Source organism: Monodelphis domestica, chromosome 5 (genome assembly GCF_027887165.1).
Source record: "Monodelphis domestica isolate mMonDom1 chromosome 5, mMonDom1.pri, whole genome shotgun sequence".
NCBI lineage: Eukaryota > Metazoa > Chordata > Mammalia > Didelphimorphia > Didelphidae > Monodelphis > Monodelphis domestica.
The window spans coordinates 112974984-112981870 of NC_077231.1; the positions used below are offsets into that span (position 1 = coordinate 112974984).

General features: G+C 40.4%; 1 protein-coding gene across 1 annotated transcript in view; it reads right to left on the minus strand.

The window, feature by feature from the left end:
• Positions 1-6768, minus strand: part of IQSEC3 (IQ motif and Sec7 domain ArfGEF 3) — a 227602-nt gene extending 220834 nt beyond the window's left edge. The window contains exon 1 of the mRNA XM_056799107.1: positions 6645-6768. The gene's annotated coding sequence lies outside the window, so the exon portion shown is untranslated. The remainder of the gene's footprint in view (positions 1-6644) is intronic.
• Positions 6769-6887: the final 119 nt, after the last annotated feature.

The window sequence follows — 6887 nt, forward strand, 5'->3', positions numbered from 1 at the left end:
GAAATATGACCAGGTAAGAACCTCAGACTTAACATCTAGTTCAACTCCTACTCCAGGCTTTTATTTTTTGCTTTCTTTTTTTTGTTATTTATTTATAAGTATTTTTCCCTCCCCATTCCCAGAGAGAACAAGCAATTCCACTGGGTTATACATGTATGATCACCCAGTGCCTGTTTCCATATTATTCATTTTAAACACCCCACATCACACAGTTCTTTTTCTTGGTGCAGATATATATATTTTTTAAAGTCTCGGACTCCTGAATGAAAAGAGCAAAGGAGAGGTAGCCAAAGACTTCAAATGAAAGCAAAAGCTGGAATAAAAAAGAAACCCATGTCCATTTGCCCAGCGGAGCTTTGCCTGCCTGTCTTGCAAAAACTACACAACTAGCCTAGCAATGTTCAATTAAGAAGCATTTGGTGGAGCCTGAGTTTCCAGAGAAGTTTCCATAGTTTACTACATGGCTGGTATAGCCTATCAGAGAGCAAACCCAGTGTCAGGGAAAAAAGACCCCTACTCCCTTATGCTTGATTGGATTTTAGTGATAGTGATAGGTTTAAGATAATCAGTATTGTGATTCTAAAGTGATTAGTATAAATTCCATTATAATCTTAATACAATAAGTAGAATTTATGATTTTTATAAGGATTTCTAGGTAAAACATAAAAACAGTTTCTAAAGGAATGTCTAACCCCTCCCTAAGTTTGTACTTCCCTTTATCATAAAATGCTTACTATCTGAATCTCATATCCCAATATGGCACAAACATCATGCACCCTTCCGTGTTTGAAAATAACTATCCTTCCCCCCCAGATCAGATGAGAGAGAGGTAATGGTCATTTGACTTGACCTTTAGACTAATATGGGCTTTCTGAAATGAACTAGCCAATCAGCTTTGTAATTGGGTAACTGTTTCTAAATAATGTCTATATGATGTTATATCTTGTGATATGTCATCAACCTTGTACGAAAATATTCATTTTGTTACATAAACCAGGTCTCAGTCTCTGGGCATTGTCTCTTGCTGGGGTCTGACAATGTAATACATGCAGGAGAACACTTTTATTGGAGGACTTAACCCTCTTCCAATAAAATCTAACTTTCTACCTTGACTTGGAGAAATTTGGCTTTTTGACTTTATTTACCTAAATTGTCTATATGGAGTCTGTGGGTTTCTATTTCACAACACCAGGAGGATCAATGAGATGGAATTTCTACAAGTTCTTGGTAGTCTTGCAGCATCAGAGGCATGTGTCCATACATACATATTCCCTGGCCACATATGTTCCCTATGAGTGTTAGTCCTTGTGTGTCCTCACCACACCTAAGTGTTTCATATATGTGTTCATTCTTTTCATCAATGGTATGTGTATTTGTGGGAGAGTGTTTAATAATTTATAGGGGAGTGTCATACTACTATTTTTATTTGCCATTTCATCAAATGCCTTTGCTTTGAAATAATTGTAACTATTTATTATCAACAGTTAACATATAAATCAGGGATCATAAGTTATAACTGGATTTTGAATCCACAGAGTACCTTAAACCTGTGATATTCTTCTTTGGGGGTCTTTCTCAATGCTGTTACTTTGTCTCTAATATTTGTATATTTTGCCATTCAGAAACATTTTTATGATTCCCATAAATACTTAGTTAATTGACACTGTGCTCAGTACCAGGGACTTAAAACACTTTAAATAGCACATGACCTTAATGAACTTGTATTCCAGTTGAGGGGCTGAGAGAACATAACATATACAAAGATGACTACAATGTCGTTTGAGAATAATACTAACTGGGATGACTAAATTTTGCAAAGAGCTTTATGTACTTTGTCTTATTTAACCATCACAACAACTTATAAGAAAGAACTACAATATAGTTTTACTTCCATTTTACAGATAAGGAAATTAAGTCTCACAGAAGTTATGGATTGGTCCAGGATCACATAGCTAGTAAATGTTTGAAGTAAAATTTGAACCCAGGATTCCAAATCAAGCATACTATCTACCATCCCACAATGCCTCTCAGAAAAAGAAGAGAGTATTAACAATCGAGAAATTAAGGAAAGTTTCATGGAGGTGATACCTGAGCTAAGTTTTTAAAGGAGATAATGATTTTGAGAGATGGAGATGAGGAGGGAGTGAGAAGGGAGATAAGTCATATAAAGATAGAAATAGAAGATAGGATGTCAGTGTAAGATGGAAGGAAGTGATCTCCCTTCCTCAGCTCAACTGATGTAATCAAAGAATATAGACCTACATGGTGAGGTTTTAATTGTAAACAAGATGAGGTCTCTTCCCTATGAATCTTTTATGGTAAGTAATTACCCCCCTCTGGAGATCCAAAGTGTGAGAGCAGATTGGTAGAGTATTCTAGAAGAGCTGTTTCATGGAATCTGGGGAAGTCAATAATTAGCTTAAATGTAGGAGTTAAAAAACAGTAAATGTGAGATATAGTAGAAAGGCAGGTTGAAACCAGATTGTGGAGGTTCTTAAACAGTAGGCTAAAGAGTTTATATTTTATCACAGTCATCTGGAAGATTCTGAAGAATTTTGGACATGGTAGTTAATATAGCCAGAGCAGTGCTTTTTTTTTTTTTACTTTTTAAAAAACCCTTAGCTTCTGTCTTGGAGTCAATACTGTGTACTGGCTCCAAGGCAGAAGAGTGGTGGTAAGGAGTAGGCAATGGGAGTCAAGACTTGCCCAGGGTCAAACAGCTGGGAAGTGAAGAACAGTGCTTTAGATTGTTTCTGAAACAACATGGAAGATGGATTAAAGAGGTAAGAAACCAGAAGTTTAGTGACCAATTAGGAGGATATTATAATAGTCCAGGTGAGAAGTGGTGAGGCCTTAGTGGTAGCTACATGACTGGAGAGAAAGGGCTGGATGCAAGTTATATTATGGAGAGAGAATCTACAAAATTTAGCAACTGGTTAAATGCGTGGGGTAAGGAAGAGGGAAGAGTTAAGGATCACTTCAAAGTTTAAAAAAACTGGATGGCTAAGAAACTTCCTTAAAAGAAGAGGGGGGGGGAGATTTAGGGAGAAAGATGGTGAATTTTGTTTTAGACATAAGTTTAAAACATCAATGGGATATCCTATTAGAGATATTAGCAAAGAGGGACATCAGTTTAAGAGAATAAGGGTAAATAACTGAGAATCATCTGCATAGTCGTGTGTATAGAGGAGATAATTAAGCCCATGTGAACAGAAATTGAGGAAGAGAGTATGGAATGAGAATGCCCGGGATAAAGATATGAGGGATATCGATGCTTGTCCTTATCTACTACTATGACGTTCATCTGTCTGCTCCTAGTTTTCTTTCTTCCCAGACTTTGCTTTGGAGCAAACAGAGCCTGAGTTAATCCATCCCAGAGATTAATCTCACTGCCCTGCTTTCCTGGCTTCCATGCAAATGGGATTTAGGTACACTAAATGCCATTCTGGGAGAAGAGAGTATTGAAAGGAAAAGTAGGGAAGAGGGTACTGTAGGTCAATGCTATGTATATATCTGTCCATAATTTCATACTACCAGTATCACCAAAACAATAACTGGCATATATTAGAGAGGTGCAAGACAAAATGATACTTGAAATCCAAGGAATATTTTTAACCTACTTGCAGATTAATGCTTTTAAAAGTCAATTTTAATAACCATGATTGTAAACTTTAGAGATAAGGAGCCCACAGTCTCAAGAACCGTGCCTACCTTCAGTGTATATGTGGAGTGACTGTGTCTAAATTTACTGTGAAGAAGTAGAGACATAGATATATTGCCATCTAGATGGGATTTTATTCAGCACGGAATAGTTACAATGTATTGATTTTTAAATTGGCCAATCTAATACAATCTACCAACCTGGGTTGATAAAGAGAATAGTATGAGAATATTCCCATGCTATGGGGTTATTAAGAAGAAAGACATTAGGGGAGATAAGTCCAAGGCCTGGGGCTAAGACAGGGAAGTTCCTGAAAAACTTTGTGCTTAGAAGTTGTGATTTCTTACAGGTGCATAAGCTTTAGAACTGGAAGGGGCTTTCAAAATCTAATTGCCTTATTTCACAATAAGGTATTTTATTAAATTTTAAAATTTACGAGGAAAATGAGACCTACAGAGGTTAAGTGATTTGCCCGATGTCAGAGGGATAGTAATAGAAGCAGGATTCAAACTTAACCTCTTATTTCAAATCCCTATCAGGATCAAATATTAAATCTTGTTTGCCTTTTAAAGTCTGTTATAACCTGGTCCTTTCCTACCATTCCACTCTTTTCATACTGTGAAAAGGGAATTTACCCTTCCCCTTTTTGACTACATATATCTGGTATGTTTGAACTCTGTCCAGAAGCTAGGACTGTGTGAGGGAAATCATTGAGGAAATTGAGTCACAAGGGTAGAACAGCAGCCAGAAAAATGGAGCAACAGTTAAGAATATCTCGAGACAGGGAGTTGGGGCATCTTCCCTACAATGCCCCCTGAACTTCCCCCTAGGTAGCACAGGCAAAATACAGGCATAGTTGGATCCCAAGATATCATATGTGAGAGTTATTGGGTGGAGAATAGAATTGATAAACTGAGACAAGAACGAGTCTCACACTCTTCCCTTCTGTGTTTGGTGCTGACTAGACTTGCCTATGAGAGTGTTTAGGGAGCCCTTAACAGTGGTCCTAGAATAGTGAGCTAAATGGAGCAATAAGGAAAGTACCTTTTCCCCATCTTTTTTCCCCAACTACTTTTGATTTAATTATTGAGGTCAGTTTCATAATTTTCACTCTTACAATACCTTGCCCTCCCCCCTCCCCCACTCTACCCCATTCCATGTACTTTGCAACCCAGTGATACTGCCCTGATTCTTCTTCCTCAAGTGTTTACCAACTTCATGCATTTTCACTGGCTGTTCCCCCCTCACCTGGAATTCTTTACTTCCTCATCTCTGCCTCCTGAGTTCCCTGGCTTTTGTCAAGTCTCAAAGTCCCACTTTCTACAAGAAGTCTTTCCCAGCTCCCCTTAATTTTAGTGTCTTCCCTCTGACATTATCTCCAAGTTATCATGTATATAGCATTTTTGCATAATCGTTGGCATATTGTCTCTCCCATTAGTGTAAGCACCTAGAGAACTGGGAACTGGTTTTTATCTGTCTTTGGATTTCTAATGCTTAGCATGTCTAGCACAGAGTAGGAGTTTAAACAATTCTTGTTGACTTTTTGTCCTTCCTAGAAACAAAACTCATCTTCAATCACGGGCTGTAATACATTCTTTTTTACCTCAACTTCCCAGAGACCTTAGGACTCTAGACCTTCCCTGATCCTTTTTTAGCAGCTAGTACCTCTCCACCAATTAATGTTGTTTACTTTTAATATACTATGTTTACATGTATATAGAACCTAAGCTCCTTTGATTTTTACTTTTTCATCCCTAGTGCACATAGTAGATCAAGGATTCTTAATCTAGAATTTTATAATTTCATATAATTGGTTTCCTTTCTAAACCTAGTTCATTTTATGTGTTCAAAAGCAGTTAGATGGTTAACAGTGAATAGAGCATTGGGCATAGAGTTAGGAAGACCTACTTCAAATCTGAACTTGGAACACTGATCTGTGTGACACTGGGCAAGTCAGTCTGTCTGTCCCAGTTTCCTCAACTGTAAAATGAGAAGAATAATAGCACTTGCCTCACAGGAGTGTTAGGATCAGGTGAAATATTTGTAAAGTACGCGGTTATAGCTAGATAAATGCTATTATTATTGTAAAACATTCCGATGGATCCATCAGTTTCACCCAACTGCCAAAGGCAACCCCCACAAAATTTAAGAATGTTAGTAGCCCACGCAGTAGATACCTGTTGGTTGAATGATCTCTAGCGGTTAGTCGGGGAACTTATCAACTGATTAGGGATTTCCCTTTTTCTACAGCTCTCATTAAAAAAAAAAAAGTATAATGAAAGGAGGGAGAGTTGTCAAAGGTTTTGCTTCCTTGGAAGTCTCTAAACAAAGGACAATTGGCCGTTCCCCCGGCATATTACTGAAGGAGGGTATTGGGGGAGGGGAGCTTCCTTTTGCGTTAAAATGGGATCAGGGCTCCATAACTCCCCAATCGAAGAACTGCTTGCTCAGGAGGGCTCCCCAGAAAGGGATGCCTTAAGTGTGGAGCCTGGGCTTGGGGTCCTCCTACACAGGGAGGGGGAGGTCACCGCCCGCAGAACGAATTCCACATTTAGGGAGATAGTTGGATTCGACAGCGATCCGGGCAGAAAAGGGCGACAGAGACTCGAGGGGCTGCGCGCTAGGCTTTTCCGCAAAACGAAGGGCCCTGAGGGCTACTAGAGAATCCGGCTCACAGTGCAGGGAGTCCCCCGCTCACCAGTGAAACTAGTGGAGGGTGCTAGGACCCGGTGGCTGGGGGAGGTGGGAAGCGGGAAAGACAGACTTCTGGCTCCCGCTCGGATACTGAACCAGGCCTGGAACTTCCAGATCACTGGACCAAGCCGGGATCAGGGAGGGTCAGAAGACTAGATGTCTAGGGGTAGGGGTGTGAGAGGCCAAAAGCTGCAGTGACTGCAGCTCCTCCCCCGCCCTTCCCCCAACCCCGGGGCCAAGTCCAGCAAAAGCAGCGAGAGGCAAGGGCATGGAAAAGGAAAGGAACTACCTTCCCACATCTGGGATCCGCGGCCGTACGCATTCCCGGCAGCTCCCACCCCCGTAGGCTATCCCGGCTTTCACGTGACTCCTCAGGCTCCTCCCCAATCCTGTCGTAGCACGTTCTCGTTGGTCTTGAAGACCTGCAACTACGGTGTCGGCGGACGGACAATCCCACCTCTGCCGTGGATCTCGTTGGGTAACCCCTCGGTGGGAGTTCCACTTCTGTCCTAGCTCTAGTGACGTACTGGGC